General features: G+C 34.5%; 1 protein-coding gene across 1 annotated transcript in view; it reads left to right on the forward strand.

Annotated features, from left to right (window-relative positions):
- Positions 1 to 5,173: 5,173 nt before the first annotated feature.
- CrzR (corazonin receptor) overlaps positions 5,174 to 21,206 on the forward strand; it is an 88,749-nt gene continuing 72,716 nt past the window's right edge. The window contains exon 1 of the mRNA XM_074103817.1: positions 5,174 to 5,382. The gene's annotated coding sequence lies outside the window, so the exon portion shown is untranslated. The remainder of the gene's footprint in view (positions 5,383 to 21,206) is intronic.

Raw genomic sequence — 21,206 nt, forward strand, 5'->3', positions numbered from 1 at the left:
ATAATTTTGATACTGTTTTATGCGACGATTAACCTTAACAGTGAACAGTGATCACAAAATTCTACATTGCTCTCGTGTCTGACATTTTTTAATTCGCAAGTTGTCTCCACATGGTTTCTGGAATTTTACGATCAAGTTGCAAAAACTACAATCACCGCACAACGTCCCTCTCAGAATACTTTGACACTGGCGAAATTGTCCTATTAATTAGGACAGAAAAACCATATTTTAAAAGAGAAGAAGAATTTCTGTTAATAAATATAGTCTATGGCACTTTGGAATAAAAGCATTCTAATAGTGAAAGAAATTTAAAATCGGCCCAGTAGTTTTTGAGTTAATTCGTAACGAACATCCAAAAATCCAAAGCTTTCCTCTTTATAACATTAGTATAGTATAGATTAGTATAGATATTATAGATAAGGTTTTGCCCTAAACTGGAACTGCGCTGAAGTTCGTTATAAGCTCTCCCGCGGGAACCACTGAATTATTTAAGGTTTAAGATTATTATTTATTTCTCATAAGATTAACAATCACTTACTGAGAAAACATATTTTCTTAAGAACTAACCGCGTCATGGTCTATCTCTGTACAATCTGTGTTCCACTATGGTGTTGGGCCTTATGGGGACGTGAAGCTTGGTGTAAGAGTATTTTAATGATTTCAACTTAAGCCTAAGAGTACATGACATTATACATACAAGAATGGAGTGAAACTCTTATATAAATAAAATGATTAATAAAAGCACGACCGCCCAGGGCTTAAAGGGGCGCCTGAAGCCTATACTCGTACCTTCTAGAAAATTCCCAAAAGTTGGAGGCGCCTTGGAAATCTCGCCCAGGGCGCTGGAAGAGCTAAAACCGGCACTGAATAAAAGTCGCGGGACACTTGACAGCAATTGACCCAGTCCCAAAGTAAGAAAAGCTTGTGTTATGGATATTGGGTAACGGATAAACATACTTAAATAGATAGATACATACTAAAATACAATGTATTTCTGTTTCTTTGGCTAGTATGTCATACTCAACACCCAAGAAGACTCGAGAACAAATACTCATATTTTTCATACAAATATTTTGACCCGACCGGAGATCGAACCCGGGACTTCAAGCTTCGTAGTCAGGTTCTCTAGCCACTGGGCTATCCGGTCGTCAAAGAATCGTTAAGAGAATCTTCAAAATTGCAAACTTTTACAAATATAATATGTACCTAAATATGTATAAGTATAACATTAAAGATGAAAAGTAGAAAATAAATTAAATTTGATGTGATTTAAATACAGACACCGGTGTCATAAAACTTTTAATAAAGGGTAGTAAGTAAGTAGGGTGGTAGGTAAAGGGTAAGCAAACTAAAAATTTGTAATGGTCATTTGTCATATAGATTAACCCTTGTTGCCAAACTCAAAGTCAACTAGTCTACTCGCATGGTTAGACCGGGAATGTCATAATAAAGTTAGCGATAACATTATTTCGTACCTCGTTAGTTTCTAGACGTAAATCAATTTTGATATTTTAATAGTTTTTCATCATTATCATCATCATATAATCCATAGGACGTCCACTGTTGGACATGGCCTCCCCCATAGACCTCCAGTTGCCTCGGTTGGAAGCGTTAATAGTTTTTACACAATAATATGGGACACTAATAATGAGGCAGGTAAAAGATATTATTATACGGACCGACTATTTTTGTCAGTGCACATTATATTGATGCCTTAAAACGGAGTTACTTTAAAATACAGGGGCTACTTGGAAAACAGTTTTTACACTATGTCCTTCCTTTTTTAGACCATCTGTGGCAGTAAAATACCTACTTTTATAAAATTACCTAAATTTGCTTAATCGAGATATGAATATTTGCGTCTTTAAACCCATTTGAAATCTGTCAAAGTAGCCCCAAAAGTTAGATTTAGGGTTAAAATGAGCGGAATGTTCATGGCATTTTTGACCCGTCATAGTGACTTCTCACTAACTCATATCGACTCTACCTAAACGATGTCGATATATTACGTATAGACTTTAAATTAGATTGTCGTAAACTTATCATGTTATGTAGAGCGTACTTTTTCCGCATACAGTTGTATATTAGACTGTAAAAGAAGTAGTTCAAAACCGGAAAACATGAAAAAAACATCTATTTCTTTCATAGAGTTACAATTACAACAGAAAAAATTCAACTGAAATTGATGTAAAAAAACTGAACTGAAATTATTAAATTAGAAATTGTTGTCCATTTATTGTTCATTGCACTGCACGAGCCCGGAAAGCCCGGAAGAGATCGCTCTTTAACTTTAAGGCCGCCATTTGTTTACCTCTACTTTTAATCTTCTTTAGTACCTATGTTATGTGTGTCGATATACTCGTATTTATGTATATCGGAAGTCGATAAGCAAGCCTGACTTCTTAAGTCATTCTGACAGGTCAAATGCCATGAAAATTCCGCTCTCTGATAATTACGTAAAAAAATGTTACTTATGTAACGACGAAATAACAACGACTTGGCGTCAACGGCGAACTTATAATTGGGTATAATTTCAGTTTTTTTTTTCAAGTTTACTTAATAATAAATGTTTTTAACAAAACACAATCCTTACCAATATTACAAGTAAATGTGAGTGAGTTTGTTTGTTTCGCTTTCACCCCTTTACTACTGAACTACTCCATAACTTCAAACTAGAACTCGGTTTTTTACACCAACAAACTTTGAAATCGAATATGTGAAAACTAAGTATTTCACTGTTCAAACTTTAAAAATTCATAAAGAAATAGTTTACAACTTAGAGACCTAATTCTTTTTGTATTTAATAGAGAATATTTTACACTAGTACCAATAACTCAATAACGCGGAAGTGGTCCCTTTTGCCTGAGAACGACACATATTATTATCTTATTTTCCTTTTCAAGAGAACATATGATAACCTATCATTTAATGACGAGTAATTAAGTTATTATTTAGAACCTACCTATCTAATTACAGCTGCTTTAACTTGATCCCTTATGTAAAGATGTCATTGGTCCTTACTTAGCTAAGATCCATAATAATTTAGTTAGCGATAAACGTCGCCCAAACCGGGGGTGCCAAGGTTTAAAACGAGTATCATTATTTTGTGAAAGGCAGACTCGACAATGGTTTCATGCTTACTCGCACTAAATAAATGGGTTCTTAGTGTTATTAGCCATTTCACCACCGTGCTCTTAAGAGAAACCCATCATTAGTTTCTCTGATAGAAGACTATTTGCAAGTCAAGTTACATATCAATAATCTGAAAGACAAGAACTTTTTCTTGAAGATGTCCAGAGTTATTTATTAAGACAGTAAAGGATAAAAATACGAAAACAAAAAAAAGGAATATTTTTTTTACACGATATGTGATAATTAGTAGTACTCTTACATCGTCTAGTGTTAACGCATCTAGGTATCTTGTTTAAAGCGCTACCCTGAGGCTATCTACTTACTTGTGTAACATAAATCTCCAAATTTCGAAAAATAAATGTGTACCTATCATAAGCTAAATAAATTAATGCAAGATGAAATTACTAGAAATGAGAGTATAAGTTAGGTCAAGATTTTACCTAGTTGAGGCTTTTGAATAGATCTCACGCAAGTTTATGGATAAATAAAAGAGATTTAATACCTGTGCTAATGATTTAATAACTAGAAAATGATGACCACGACCACTCTGTCAAGAGTGAAACGACGAAGAAGAATACCTGTGTGCAAAATATTGAGAACAGATGTGTATCACTTTTTGTAATTTATTATAGTCACATCTTCTTCTACAAAAAAAAACAATACCTACCATGTACGATCTCAATATTTTTTACAGAACCAATTTTTGTCTAATTTTGATACAAAATATGCAGCCCCACTTTGAGGTAAATTGTTCCTCCCTTGAGAAAAATTGTCTTGCAAATTATGCTATGGATATATCACAAACAATCTATTGTAAGCAGCATCTTCTTTTTTGCAATTTATTGTGTTTTGGTACCAAAATAAAACAACGTTTCAAACTTTACTTAATGGTCCCATGATGGCTTCGAATTACTGTTTTTATTTTGCTTGTAAATATCAGAAAGTTAAAGCTATCGTGAACACTAAGAAAACCAACCTTCATTAAACATTCAACCTCGCATTTCGTTCAGAAAACCTATTTGCGACAAAATGTTATGTTTTGTACAGCAGGGCTACTACGAAACTCGAAACTCGAAATACGGTATTTGACAACTCCTGAATTTGCCATATCTTAATATTATTATAGATATACAGATAGTGTTTAGCGAAGAGAAAACTTAAATCGGTTGAAAATTGGATTTATAGTGAATTTTTGAAAAATCTATTTACCTGTCTCTTTCTCAAACGCTTTTCTCTATGCAGCAAGTATGGCGGTACTGGCGTGTGACGTCTTTGTTATTTGTAAAGGTAGCTTAAAAAAACGCGTGACGCGCGTGTGTTGGCGTGAAGTCGCCAAGCGGTCACAGCGGAAGACCAGCGTTGGCCTACCCGGCCAACACTATGCTGAGCTGGGACCGCTTCGCGAGTTCGCATATTGTTGTTTTTTTCTTTCTTTAATGTATTTTTATTATGTTTTGTGCGAATAGCGAATAAATATTTCTATTTCTATTTTTCTATTTCTAAAAATTGTTTTTTTAGTCGATAACAGGCATTGTGTCGTTTTAATTTATAAAATATATACAAAATAGTCAAATACCGTATTCGTGCCGTGCGCTCTTCGCGTGCGGTCCCTCTGACACTAATACTATTTAATACGAGAGCGAGAGGGACGGTACGATACGAACTTCGAGTTTCGTAGTAGCCCTGCAGGCGACTTTAAAAAAACGAGATAATTTGATTAAAAAATGTGAGTGGGTGTTTTTGTTTTCTGACCCGAGGCTGTTAGGAAGTTACGGTATAGAATATTGCAAGTTGTATGCTAAACTAAACTAAAAGGACTAAATTAAAAGGCATGTAAGTATGTTTAAATTTACATAACTAAATACTTTTAATTTTCACGACAAAAATTAAATTATAATTCTAGAAACATCACATGAGTCCGTGGTAAAGAATCTTAGTAACAGCTGTAAAAATATTAAAAACGTTTATTTGTAACAAGTGTACGAGACAAGTGTGCGTGCGGTTTGCGGAAAATTCGGCGTAGAGGCGATGCATCGGACAGTCTCGTGCTGGAGTCAAGAGTGGCGTGACGCGTGACGCGTGAGGCGCTTGCCTTTACACTGTGACATCGGAAAAATAACATTGTGTTTAAACTTTTTTCTCTGTGAACAATAGAGAAGAGTGGTGTGACTCGTAAATATAGTGATGAACAATGTTTTTAAGTTAAAAAGTTTACGTTGAAACTTTTATCATTAATGGAATAGAAAAAAGGTAAGAGTTCCGTTGCTGTTCAGTTTTTTTAATACTGGGTATCTACTACCTCTCTCTGTCTCCCTCTCTCTCTTAGGGGCTCTGTTAAGTCAGCACCTACTTAAACCATAAAAAAGTTTTTTTGAATTTCAGGGGGCTCAACGAAGTTCACAATGATTTATTTTTAACCTCCAACGCAAAAAGAGGGGTGTTATAAGTTTGACCGGTATGTGAGTCTGTCTGTCTGTGGGACCGTAGCTCTTAAGTGGGTGGACCGATTTAAATGCGGTTTTTTATTTGGAAGCAGGTTTTCTAGCGATGGTTCTTAGACATGTTTTAACAAAATCGGTTAAGCCGTTTTTGAGGTATTGAACTTTGAAGTGACAAAGTCGGGGTTTTCCAACTTTTCGTTGGTTAGGTTATTATTAACGCAAATAACAAAATAGCACAAAAAATTCAACAGTACCTAAATTAAAATTGTTACCCAATAATATAAAATATGATTCCTTTGAACGGTTGTGAAAAAAAGGCTCTGTTAAGTCAGTACCTACTTAAGAAAATATTTGCAAATGGTAGGGAGCTGCTACGAGATTCAGGGAGTGTTTAAACCTCTCTTGCCAAATTACCACTCGCGTAAGATATAGTAACGTGGCAGTAATGGCTTACACCGACTTGCGGTACAGTTGAAGGCAGATTCATAATGCCCCGTCAAATTACTGTACCGGAATGAGGAAAACGAAGGTTTAACTACTGCTGTCAATAATTATGCAGCTTCTTTAGTACCCGAGGTGTTTGGAATACAGGTGATTTGGGAGACGTGAGACTTACCCTACCGGATTCAGTTAGTTAATTAGTTAAGGCTATTATTGTATAGCAATAGTATTATCTAAAACATTTAAACGAGTAATTCTTGTATATGCATATCCCATCAAAACATGAATCAAAGTCAAAGTCAAAGTCAAAATATCTTAATTCAATTTAGGCTGCAACAAGCACTTATGAATGTCAAAAAAAATCTACCACCGGTTCGGAAAAACCTCTGCTGAGAAGAATCCGACAAGAAACTCAACGAGGATGTGAAATGAGAGGGAAAGTCAATATTATGATGCCTTAATTGGTTGAGTTTAACGACAAAAGAAGTGAGATCTAAATGGGTGCCAAGTTCAACGGTCAGTCCTGAAATTTATTTATAACAATATAAAATATTTTATAACAACTTAAAATTATTATTTCTTCTTATAACTTAGGATAATAATATTGAAGTCTATGATTGGACTTGGCTAGTTCTCATATAAGAATCATTAACTACCTAAAACAGTCATGGAAGAGCCCTATGTTTCATGGCTAGTTTCTACCAGCAAGCCAAATTGTCAGAAGAATAAAATAAGAACTTACAGCTTCAGAACTTGCGAAGGCTATAATATAATTAGTATATGAAAACTAGCCAAGTCCGATCTTAGGCTTCAATATTATTATCCTAAGTTATAACAAGAAATTGTATTTTAAGTTGTTATATAATATTTTATATTGTTATAAATAAATTTCAGGACTGACCATTAACCTTGGCACCCATTTAGATCTTACCTACTTCTTTTGTCGTTAAACTCTACCAATTAAGGCAATATATATCATAATATTGAACTTGGCTCTAATTTTACATTTATGTTTTGATGGGATATCATTATTTTTTGTACAGAAATAATTTAATTTAAAAATTATACTTAAATCGTCGGGTGACAAGCAAAAGTCACTAAGTATCAAATACCTACTTACAACAAAGCTCGTATCTCAGTATGAAATTACTAACTTTTGCTTTCTGACTTACATGCTTACCTGTATGCTTGCTTGGACATTTACATGCACACTTGCAAGGTTTCTTGCTTGCATGCTTGCTGGCATGCTTGCTTGCTTTCTTGCTTGCTTGCATGCTTGAATGCAGCGTGCATGCTTGCTTGCACTATTTGTTTATTTATTTATTATTATTCTTTGATTTTGCTCACACCTCTGAGTTTTTCGAAATTCATGTGCGGAATTACATTAGAAATTTACCACGAGCTTTGCGGTGAAGGAAAACATCGTGAGGAAATCTGCACAAATTTGCGAAGCAATTCAATTGCGTGTGAGGTTCCCAATCCGCACTGGGCCCGCGTGGAAACTATGGCCCAAGCCCTCTTGTTCTGAGAGGGTGCCTGTGCCCAGCAGTGGGACGTATATAAGGCCGGGATGGATTCTTTGAAATGTTTATGGTTCAGGCGAGCGAAGCCGCGGGCAAAAGCTAGTTATATATAACTCCGAGTCAACAGAAACCTATGGTTAAGCAGTGATATTTTTGTAACGAATGCTAATTTTCAAGCGGTAGGTACTTTTTTAAAATAATTAGTGGTTATGAAACTACATAAGTAATGTAGATATTTATGGGCGGTGGTGATCTCTTACCATCAGGAGACCCACTTGCTCGTTTGCCATCCAGTCGAATAAATAAATAAACATAGCGACATCTCTTGTCTGGGTGAACGGTTAGCTCCAAAAGAATGTGACGTCTCTCGATGGGAGCGAAACATAGATGTCGCTAGTGCTGCTGCTTAAGTAGCGTAGTGGAAAAAAGCAACCTGAGATATATGTGAATAGGAGAAATTCGTGTCTAGACTCCTGTCCAGCGGTGGTGTAGGGGTTATAGCACGCAGCACGAATTGCTGAGGACCTGGGTTTGATTCCCAGCGCTGGTCTCTTTTTCTGGTTTTTCTGTGCATCCATGTCTCAGTTTGTATTTTCGACCAATTGTCACTGGAAATTTGTCGTCGTAGACAATTCGGTACTGAAAAGTCATTGTCAATCGAAATATAACGCTGGATTTCTTTTAATATTAATATTATTTTCTACTCTAGGTTGTGGTTATAAATTAGACTTAATTAACCACAGGGCCTAGCAACGAGTCCTTGAATTATCCGCTAAGTTAATCCAAACATCAGTAATTACTCGAGTTAAAATATTATAGGCATTCCTTATCAATTAAATTAAGATTATCACCACAGCAACCTAATCTGGAAACAGGAGGCAAGATCTTAAGAGGTATAAAACGGATTTAACGTAAAATCTAAAATAATAATCCAGCAGAGCTTGACAGCTCTGTTGTCAGTCGGTGACAGTTAAAATTAGGTTTATGTTTTAGGGAGACGAGTATGACTTGAGAAAGAATGAAACTTTCTTGAAGAATGGGGAGTAAGTTTTTTTTTAATAATGGGCTGCTTTATACGAATACGAGTATACATATTTATAATGAGTGTTTGACCTTTTTCGCCACTTAGAATTAGAACTGGGCAGACAATGACACGTGCTAATTTACATTTTGCTTGGGTAATCGGCTATTCTACGATTGAGGCCTTGAATTGCGAGCATGAATATACTTAGGTACCAAATATGGTATTATGTAATATTTACCTAAATAATACAAATTTGTGTTAAAAATGATGTTTGTTATTTGATAATGTTTGTGATAGGTAAAATAGTAGCAAGTTTTTAGTAGTATCAGATATAAGATAATAATGTTATTGTTATGGTTATACCAACGGGCATGTTATGCCTGTTTATGCATAATGCTTAATATAAATTCTATACATATTAGTGTATGTATTATCCACCAGTTGGTATTATTATGTGATGAAAAATTATGATTTAAATTTAAATCTATGCCTATAAAGCAGCAGGTGCTGCTTCTGTTAATATTACGACACGAGTAGTATACGCGTACAACTAAGAAGTTTTTTTTAAATCCCGACAGGATATTAATTAAAGTATTCAACTTCATTGATAAAAACATTAATTTCCAACATACCGGGTGTGGCCATACCGTACTTATTAAACTGAACAACATTAGTTCAGCGACTTTTATAAATATATATTTTTTTAAATTATTACATTTATCACGAGCTTTACGGTGAAGGAAAACATCGTGAGGAAACCTGCACAAACCTGCGAAGCAATTCAATGGTGTGTGTGAAGTTCCCGATCCGCACTGGGCCTGCGTGAGAACTACGGCCCAAGCCCTCTCTTTCTGAGAGTGGGCCCAGCAGTGGGACGTATATATATAGGCTGGGATGAGATGAGATTACATTTTAAGGTTTATTCGAAGAAGCAATGTAAAGCAAAATGCTTGATGTTTGTGACAGGCGACGTCAGTTGTGTTCTAGGATGGCGTAGGTATATTGATTGCATTATTTAATTTGTATGAAAAAAGGAAAATTAGACTCCATTATTTTTAAAAGTCGCTGAACTAATTTTGTTTAGTTTGACGAGTACGATCTATGTTTTAATTATTTGCTCGTATTACAGGCCACACCCGGTAAACGTATATGTACGGAAGTTTTCTTGGAAATTGAATTATTTTTAAAAGTCGAACGCATTACAACGAAATAAAAAAAACTCATGGCATTCGTATGCATGTTTCACACATATTTTTAAATGTAATGAAAGATTTACGTGACCGTGAGTAAAAATGGTTCGAGAATGTAATTTAGTTTTCGTTAAGATCTTTTTCCAGGTACTTGTAGGTATATTTGTGTGTATTGCTTTTTAATGTTTATTTATTACAATCTTAAAAGATATACTAAAATCAAACAAAGAAACTCTGCACCTGACTCTTTTATTAGTTATAAAATAAAAACCTGTCGTAGCGAAAAGAATAATGTTCGAGGTTGTGTTGCGAGAAATGTGTTTTACCCGGGTTTATGTTTTTCGAGCATATGTATGTATGTATGTATGTATGTGGGTATGTATGCCCATTTCTTTGGTCCTCGCTGCAGCCTAAACGGCTACACAAATTTTGACATATGAGGTATCATTGGATTCGTCATAACTGTCGGGGTGACATAGGTAACATCATATTTCAATATGGCATCTGCGAAAAAAAATATGGCAGAGTAATGAAAAAAATATTTTTGTATTGTAACAATATGGGTATAAAATGAAAGCTAATAATTAGCCCATTCTAAATATATAGGTTATAATACTTTTAATCTACCTTTTTCACATAAATATCAAAAAAGTGTAAAATAAAACATTAAATTAAAAAAATCAAAAAACCCGACTGCCAAAACTAAAAGGAACAAAATAAGTCTAGTGGTCTAGCATTCTGTTAAGTAGCTAATTTAAAGTTCAACAGTCGGGACCCATTTAAATCGTGACGCTCAAAAACTCTTAGTAATGGGTCCCGACTGTTGATCTTTAAATTAGCTACTTAACAGAATGCTAGACCACTAGACTTATTTTGTTCCTTCTAGTTTTGGCAATCGGGTTTTTTTTTTTTTAATTTAATGTTTCATTAACCATAGAAACGCTTCATTTACTTACCCCGCCTCGCACAGCACATCTATGGTGGAAACGGCTGAGCGGAGCGAGGCGAGGTAAATGAAGCGTTTCTACTGGTTAATGAAAAACACATTGCTCGCAACACATCCTTGCAAATTATTGGTGGTGTGTATTAGCATATTCACATTAGCCTTAAAAAGCCCTAGATTGTATTTATCCGGAAATACAGACGACGGTAGCGAATTATGAAATTATGAAAGATGAAGCAAACCGCTTCGTGTAGGCTAACGCAATACTAACTACATAAGGATGAAGACGCTCCCCCCGCCTGGAAGTCTGTTGGCAAAATGAAGATAATAGACTAAACAGTGTGTGTGTGTGTGTGTGTCGTTTAAGAAGTAAGTTAATGAAATATTCAAGAACAATGGTCAATATTACCACAACAAGTGTTGTTATGGTGGTGTTACTGTTTTGTATTATACCGGTTGATGACCTTTAGACTGATTCATCGATCGTAAAAACAAACTCCGCTTACCAAAATGATCTGTAAATCATGTAATACGAAAATTGATACATTGGCACTGCTGCGATGTGTTCCTTGTAAAGGCAACTACCACCAACATAATAAACATTAAACTATAAGGGCCTAAACATGACCTCGGCATACTTTAGGTAGAAAAATCATGAATTAAAACGGTCGTGGCAGTGTCCGTCATGTTCAAATATTACAACAGGTCGTAAGCATGGTAGCACCCTGTCCGAAATCAAAAAGAACTCCCACCGATTAGTCAACACATACAGCACTTAACAGCAGCGTTGATTCGGTTGATGACACGGTTGTGACAACGTATGTGACAGCGGTTCCGACTCAGGTTTACTATGTCTTAAAAGTTACATATATTTTTGTGTTGTCCAGGCGATCATAACATCAAAAATTATTCAAAAAATTAATATATTTAATAAACAAAAAAAAATTGTAATTTTTCCGAAACGTCGAAGTAAATATTACTCGTGTGTGTTAGCGTGATAAGTCCCGTTGGTGGTATTTTGATTACGAGTGAAAAACAACTCAATCGAAGTGAAGAACGCTCTTCAGATTGTAGTTTTCAGTTAATTATGAATTGAATTTGAACAAAATATTGAAACTAACGTTCCATTTTCTTGGAGAGTTCTGTTGTTTTCATATGGCTCTAACCATTGGAGGACAATTTTTCCAGTGTCTAGTAGGTTTTGCCGTTGTACGGTAAAAAAACCGGCCAAGAGCATGTCGGACACGCCCGAAATAGGGTTCCGTAGCCACTACGAAAAATTTAAGTAATATTTTTCTAACACTTATTTTTCGTATTTTGTACGTTTAGGTATACTTATTTAATACCTTAGGCTGCTATTTACTCTTAAAGTACAATAATTCTCAAGAAAACTTAACCGTTATATTTTTCCTTGTAAGTTTGATATGCCTATTACCATCCTGATTTTCTTCAATATTTTGCAAACAAATCACTGAATCGAAAAATCGTTTTAGCAACCCCGCCGTAATGGATTTAAAAGACCTATCCAACGATACCCCACACTACAAGTTTGGATGAGAAAAAAAAAACACCCCCACTTTAAGTCTATGAGAAGTACTTACTCCAAAAAAAAATGTTTTTGAATTTTTTATTGTACCATTTTGTCGGCACATATAATATTCGTGCAAAATTACAGCTTTCTAGCAGTCCCTGAGCAAAGCCGCGGACGGACAAACGAGGACATAAGGGTTCAGTTTTTGCCATTTTGGCTCCGGAACCCTAAAAAATCTAGAAAACGAAATATGAGAGGTAATGGTGGATACTCAACGAGGAATCTTCTTGGAGAGTTCAAAATGACATTTCGCGGGCTGAAAATTTAATTGACAATAGCTGCCACTAGTTGCGTTTCATTCCAGGTGGACTAAATGAATGCAGTAGTTTTGAACATTAAAAATAAATAAATTAATAGAAACAAAAAAAAAACAGAACATCCGGTGATAACACTAGAATTGAATTGAAATAAAATTGTTCAGTAGTTTCTTGCTTAGACTAATAGGTAAATAAGAGTCAGATGAAGACAAAGTAATGCCTAGGAGTAACACACGCTTAGTAAGCGTTTATTTATGGGTAATTATTTGAGGTGTAAGATAAATGTTACAGAAATAAAACACACATTTTGATGTGGTCTGTTTTATTTTGAACATAAGGATATGTACCGATAAGATGCTTTATATTATAAGAGATCGATAAAGTTTATTTTGGTTAAAAAAGCAAAAATCCAATTTTAACGGTAACGAAAATGAGCATCGAGACCACGAAAAAGAACATTTTGTTTATTTTAAAATCTTATAATTGTACTATTTGAATGAAAATCCGATCATAATGAGAAAACGAATAAGCATTATTTAATTAATCAGGTATCAACAGAAATAGACAATCGATATCTATATTAAAAAAAATTAAAACTTGACCACGAAAATGACGACTTCAAATTGTCATTTTTGTAACCTTTTAAATACTATGTAGAAATTACTTAATTAAAGTAAGATTAATAACTTCAACTCACAAACCAAAACAGTTTTCAATACCTTCCCCCCGTGCAGGTCTACGGTAAACCAGAACGAAATTATGTTACAACAAAATGCTCCTCTAAATGACGAAGTTTTCTTTTAATATTTAGATATATACATTTCACACGTACATTCAGGGCAAAATAATTCTTGAACCTCTCGCCAGTTAACAAAATTGGCGACGCACTGGTCATAATTCCTATAACCACACCTGGAGCAAATGTTGTTGACGGTCAACCATTCTTCGTTTAAATCAATTAAATCAATAACGGCATAAACGATTACACTGTAAAAAGCAGAAAATTCTATAAAAAGTGTTCTGTATTTTTTCTACTTGTAGGGAAAATCATCTTTTTCGTGGTCTTTAATCAGTTTCGTGGCCCATAGGACCACGAAAATGATGACCACGAAATTGAAAAGCTCTTACTTTCGCGGCTCTGCAGTAAATATCCTATAGATTTGAAGCAAATGAAATCAATATTGAATAACTTAACTGCAAATGACACAGCACCAGTAAAACATTATATTTATTTACCCAATACTTACCAAGTCGCAACCGTAACGAAAATGACGCTCGATCTTTGACGCAAATCTAACTGAACCTTTATTACATTAATTATAGATAAATAATTATGACTTGCGATAAACATTATACGTTATATTGACGCAGTCTTATTTTCAAAGTTGCTTATAGTTAAAAAGGATTTACAGGAGGTTTGACCTCTTTTTTTTGTTTAAAATATACTTAATAAGTGTGGACGAAAATGATGGTGTATTTTGGAACAACGGGAAATGTAGAAAAAAATAGTCTTATCAATGTCCTAATTTTTTTATGTTTGCATGCTTGGTATATCATATTATGAACATTCAATCCATGTTTTAAACAGCAAGTTTTTCTATACCTTGTATTTTTTACAATACTACAAAGTAATCAGGGATAATCCGAACCTGACCACGTAACTGACTTTTGTGCAGAAAATTTAAGTTATTGTGGAAAAAAGATAAAATAGAATAAAATGTATTTACCGCAAGTTTCAGTGATAATATCCTAAGCAACTTAAAAACAATAAACGATATATTTCTAATTTTATAACTGAAAATTTGAGTCTGAACACTATTGAACCTCTCGAAATAATAAGGGGTTTGCCATCAGGATTCATGCTAGTGGATAAATTATGCTGGTTTCTTACACATATAGAGCTTTATGTTAATGTTATTTGATTGGGTCGCACGACGAAGCGACTGCTGCGAGGTCCGTCGTTGATCCTAAATAGAGTTTACTTAAACTGCAGAACGATCTTAATAATATTATTTTTACGTCTTATTTGTTTTTGGTAAAGCAGAATTATAATAAATGAATTGTTGAAAAAAATGGTTGGCTTAGTCATACTGAAAACGCCTGTAAATGTTTTATTATGGTTATTAAATTAATTGAAGATATTAAAGCGAAAAAAAACCAGAGAGCTATTAAAAGCCATCAATTACGTAAAGTTGGATACTTGGGCCACGTAATTAGAAATACCCGATACCAACTGCTGCAATTAATAATGATGGGCAAAGTGGAGGGAAGAGGCGTGCTGGAAGAAGAAAGAAGTCCTGGCTTCGCAACATACGCGAATGGACAGGAATAGCCAGCGTAGAAGAGCTATTTCGCTTGGGTAGACACCGGAAACAGTTCGCAGAGCTGACGGCAGACCTCCAGTAATGGAGAGCCATAAGAAGATGAAGAAGAAATGAAGATATATTCAAAAACAAAAGCTATCTCTTCTAGGCAACCTTTACAATATCTTACCACCTTACTACATAACCCCTTACTACATTTCAATTTCTGTTTTTTTTTTTTTACAGGGTTATTAAATTAAATTAATCCAACCATCTGCTCAAAAAATAATTTTAATACACCTCATATACCTACCATATCAATTGAAGGGTCCACGGAAAGAACGTGTCTAGTCACCTAAGCAACTTTTTAAGTTATAGCGGTTTGAAAGTTAGTCATCATGAACAATTACTATGGTTACCATTTATTGAAAAGATAAAAAAAATTATATTGTTTTCAGATTATTTAATTCAATGGTAAGTCATAGTACTTTGTGAGCTCTACATTTTGGCATTAAAATCTCATTTTCAAAAAAAGTGACTAGACATGTTCTTTCCGTGGACCCTTCAATTACAAATTACCTGTTTGCTTGATATTTATTACCTATAAATAATATTATGATTGGTTTTTTGGAGTCTTTTTGTATTTTTTATTTCAACTCCAAATTTGTAGCAGAAATAAGCAACCTGAGATATGTATGCATTCGTGTCTAGATTCCTGTCCAGCAGTGGTGTAGGGGTTATAATAGCACGCAGCGCGGATTGCTGAGGACCTGGATTCAATCCCCAGTGCTGGTCTCTTTTTCTGGTTTTTCTGTGCATCCATGTCTCAATTTGTATTTTCGCTATAAATAATAAGCTAATAAGTTAATATATTTAGGGTCGTCGTCAAGAAACCAATGTGGAGGACTATATATTTTACTAATACTTACGTGTGATAAGGATATACAGCAAATTAAATAGAAAAGGATATTTGCCATTAGATTGGGTCCTATAATAGCACGGGTCGTCCTTGGTTGTTATTAAGTAACCGTTACGTTACGCAACGACCGTTGAGGGTTGTTATCTCTCGTTGAAAATTGTAGATTGCCCAAAACTAGTTATGCTCAATGAAGCGATAATTCCAGGTAATAATTATATTATAATACGGTATTTGACAACTCCTGATTTTGCCATATCTTAATATTATTATGAAAATATAGATAAACAGATAGTGTTTAGCGAAAATTTAAATCGGTTGAAAATTGGATTTATAGTGTTTTTTTTTTAAATCTGTATACCTGTCTCTTTCTCAAACGCTTTTCTTTATGCAGCAAGTATGGCGGTACTGGCGTGTGACGTCACATGCCAGTATGTCTTTCTCTGTCTTATCTTGAATTTCAAACCTTTACAACTTTGTTTTTTGTAAAGGTAGCTTAAAACTTGTTTTTCTATTCGATAACAGGCATTGTGTAGTTATAATTTATAAAACATATACAAAATAGTCAAATACCGTATTGTGTATTACACTATAATCTTGTAAGTTCCCTTTAATAAAACAGATTAAATACTTGGCTGTTTTTCTACAGGGTGAAATTTCGAACGTGATAAAAAATTAGTCTTACAAATGCTGAACAATAATATAAAACATTTCTTTCTTCATTCATTCTTTCATTGAAATTAGTCTGATAAAATTAATGAGAATTGATGAGTAAATTTTATGAGACAAATTTAAACAAAAATTAGTTAATGTATCATGCCTCTCCTTCTTCTTCTTCTTCAGCCCATAGCCACCCAATGCTGAGTGTAGGCATCCTGCATTGCTCGCCACTCATCTCGTCCAGCGCTCTCCTCATCCAGCACCTTCCCGCCACTTTGACCAGGTCGTCGGTCCACCTCATCTCCTGTCTACCAACGTTTCTCCGCCCGGTTCTGGGTCTCCACTCCATCACGGCCTTCCCCCATCTTCCATCACTCCTGCGGCATATGTGTCCAGCCCACTTCCACTTCCTTTGGGTGGTATCATGCCTAGTAACTATTAACTCAGCTTCAAACACCCATTTTGTATCACGTTGAAAATATTTTTTTTTACATTTAATCCTATTCATAACATAATACACACAATAACAGGCGTAGAATAATAGTTAACGGCCTTGCGTGCGAAATATGGTAGCATACAAATTAAATCAACTTCAAAATCATTAAAAAAATGTAAAGTAAATAATAATGTCAACTATATTTTACTCAGGAGGTGCGGGTTAATTGCACCTTTACCATGCAGCTACATGCGCTATATGGCTATCCAAGCTTCCAAATGAGCATCGACTAGTAGAGAAGCAAAGCAAAGGGGTTGGTTGTACGTCATTCAAAAAAATAGGGTAAAATCTATCTACACATTTATTTGCCTAATTCTTTCATTTGTTTTCCTTTCAAGTTAAGATAAAGCTAATAGCAACGAGAAATAAAATAAAAATATTACTAACTCATTATTTAAGAATAAATACGTTTAGAAAGTGCTCTTATTTGAGTTAGTTTTAACAACGGTTAACAACATAAAAGTGTTTCAAACTCAAAAATCATCACATAAATAAGAAGTAGGTAAGTAATCTTATACGCACATAGACACTAATCAAAAACAATTAATGAGATGCAAACAAATTTAATTGCAGTTCTAGAATTAATTTATCTGCGCAATTCTCTGATATGTCGGCGGCCGATCGTAAAATCCGCCAGATCACGAAATTCCTAGGCATATCGTGAAATGACGCTATTTCATGAATTGGTTAGGACATCCACCATATCGTTCAATACTCACCGTTTAACGATTTGACTAGTGACGTGTAGGCAGATCATGAAATTCCTAAGCATATCATGAAACGTTTCCACGGCAAGCTCGCTTCGCTCGCTCGGCTCGTGCGTTGTGGTCACAAGTGATTCTAACCACTCCTCACCTTCGCTCGTCGTTATCACGATGTGCCTGGTACAAAACTAGGAATATCGACGAATGCGTACGTATTGTTTCTCAGGCACATCGTGATATTATATATTTTTTTATTTATTTACAAAAATAATAACTTAAAAATATTTTCGTCAAACTGCTAACCTACTGCTGCTGCTGTATGCATGGCCAACTTTTAAAACTTTTTTTAGGAATTTAGTGATCAAGCGGATTTTTACGATCGGCCGCCGACAAATATAAAATAGTCTATAATAATTAATCATATTTGTAATTGCATTTCTCTGGAGAGTTCAACCACGCAGTTAATAAAACTGATAACGAGTTGTTTTTGGAATCATAAATCGGAAGTGGAGTGATACCAATGTTCCAATGATGAATGTTGTTGTGATAGTTAATGTATTTATAAATAAAGTATAACGATTTATACATACATAATTGGTTCGACGATGTTTAATTCCACTTCATTTTGATTTCCTGTTCATAAAGCTCGGTACACACGGACTGAATTATGCGAAAATGAAATATGTAGGTATACACCGTGTTTTTCTTGATTTCTGTTTACTTCGACTAACGACTCAGTTTATTGATAGAAACTAGGTACCTGGTCTAACTTTCTGGTCAAATCGATTTTTCATTGATGAGTGATGAAATAACTTACTAAATGGGTAAAAACCACACGATATTGTTTTGAAACATATCGGGTGTTTCCTGTAACACGAGCACTAAATAATTAAAATGTAGATTGTACTCGTCCAACTGAACAACAATAGTTCAGCAACTTTTAAAAGTAATTAATTTATTTTTTATTTTTATTACACTTTAATTTTTATTCAAAGAAGCAATGCAAAGCAAAGTGTTTGATATTTCTAGCGTGACAGGCGACGTCAATTGGGTTCTAGGATGGCGTACATTGATGACAGTATTTAATTTATATGAAAAAGGGAAAATCTAAAGACTATTATTTTTAAAAGTCGCTGAACTAATGTGGTTCAGTTTGACGAGTACGTTCTATGTTTTAATTATTTGCTCGTGTTACAGGAAACACCCGTTATAATACAATCGGCAGCGCGATGAGCGGAGACCAATTTGTGAAGGGCTAAAAGACTTCCTCAATACGATATAACTTGTTGTTGCATTTTTTCTGCATAAAAAGTAAAATGTATGCATTTTCCTACGATGAAATAGTCAACTTTAGTCAATGAATTACTAAAATATTTTATAGAATTATTTACGACGTTCGATCAGAAACGCTTTATTCAAAATCACGTATCTTACATAATAGGCATAAAATCGCCACTATTTTTACAAAAGCTCGTACCTCAAATTGATGATTCTTCTGAGTGTACTTTCTGAACATTATTTCAATGGTTAATTTTGCTGACGAATTGATTTGATTTACGAGATTTATCAAAGTCGTTACCTACGAAATATAAATATTCAAAACAATACGACCCAGAAATATAAAAGCTACATTTGACGACAATACAATACAATACAAAGACTCTTTATTGTACACCAGACATAGTAAGCGATACAGAAAACAGATACACATTGAAAAAATACCACATATTTTGACGACATTTTGTATAATTTATTTTAGCGGCATAAGCAAAATCTTTGGGTTGGGCTAAAGCAATACTAATAATAACACCTAGGCAAATATTTGCTGGTACAGCTAGTTCCGGTCATTAGAGCAACGTTACTTTCCTAGCTACAGTCACATTATTTGAGACGTGACGTATTGTGAATCCTTGTCATAAAAAGCATCGTAAAAACGTGACGGGCTGACCGAAGAAGTCAATAATGACAGTTATTTAGAAAGAGTACCAAATCCACAACATCTATATCAGATCTTATACTGAAAATTGTTTTCACATGTTATTGTTTACAAAGTGAAATTTTCTTTAACGAATAGGCAATCTTGTAAAAAAATTGTAACAACTTTGCCTCTTGATATAAATATTACCACTATTACTATTGTCACTAATAATTTCCATTTAAATGCCTATTTGCAGCAAAAATCAAATTTAAAACGAACATAGAAAAGGATTAATTTAGGGATGATAGCTCTATAGAGACAATCACATTATTTTTTTTGGTGTGTGTAATCACAACCTTGATGACACAATGTGTTTTAATTTAATAAAGTGCTCACGCCATACAAAGTTACAATTACCTAACCATTAAAAATAGGTACTGAGCATGTACGACAAAAATATTTTCTAAGCTATTACGTAGTAGACAAACAAAACTAATTGCCTCTAATTGATGTCCATTCGATCACGTTTGATACGTCAATTATAGGTGAATTAATCAACAGGTAAAACCATTTTTATTAAGGCTTACGCGTCAAAAGTTCAGGTTTATTTTAGAAGCCACACCTTTAAAGACAATGCTATAATCCGCAGGTGTGCAAGGTCCGCCCGGATTCCTACAACCACCTTGCTCGCTAATCCTGCCGTGAAGCAGCAGTGCTTGCACTGTTGTGTTTCGGCGTGGTGAGTAAGACAGCCGGTGAATTTACTGACACGAGGTATCCCATCTTAGGCCTCTAGGTTGGCAATGCGTCTGCAATACCCGTGGTGTTGCAGATGTTTATGGGCGGTGGTGATCTCTTACTATCAGGAGACCCACTGGCTCGTTTGCCATCCAGTCGAACAAAAAAAAAAGATTAACTGAGATAATTTGAATTCTACGTGAAACACAAGGTGTTGAAAGTGCTTCTTCTTTGTATGTTGATAATAACAGGATACCTGAAATAATGTCTTGACAAAGTTATTCACTTTGCAATATTCCCAATATCGAACAGATTTAATAGAGTAAAGTGACTCTGCTACTTTTGCTTATGAATTAGGGAACACGGGGTTATAAAATCCTGCGCCTAGGCAGTTATTGATTTTTAGTTGAATCACCTAAACAGGATCATACAAAAGATCTGCAAATGAAGAACGTTAATTTTTCAAGCCTTTCTATTTTATTTAGTGAACGTATCTAAGTTTTAGAATTTGTTTATTAGAGTAAGCAATTTTATGTAGGTACTGTAACTTTAAATACTGCTACACGTGCTAGTTACTAGCATGCTTATGAGCATGCTAGTAATGAGCATGTTTACGGACTGTACTTGTTTGTCGGTAATAAGCATGCTAAATTCCCGTGGAAATCCTCAAAAATTATAACTAATTATTCTACCCACACCGCTCCTCATTTTTAATTTGGTTTAAATTTTATTATTTGTCGTTGTGGCGGCAATAAAATACACATTATGTATAAATATGAGCTATTAAAATATTACATAATATACTACATAGCCTTGTAACAGACAGACAGCAAAACGACCACAGATGTGGATTGTGAAAGTGACAGTACAGTCCGTTTGATACCCTTCGAGTAGAGAACCCTAAAAAATTATCCCTTGTTTCATGCGGT

The sequence above is a fragment of the Choristoneura fumiferana genome, chromosome 21 (assembly GCF_025370935.1).
Source record: "Choristoneura fumiferana chromosome 21, NRCan_CFum_1, whole genome shotgun sequence".
NCBI classification, from domain to species: domain Eukaryota; kingdom Metazoa; phylum Arthropoda; class Insecta; order Lepidoptera; family Tortricidae; genus Choristoneura; species Choristoneura fumiferana.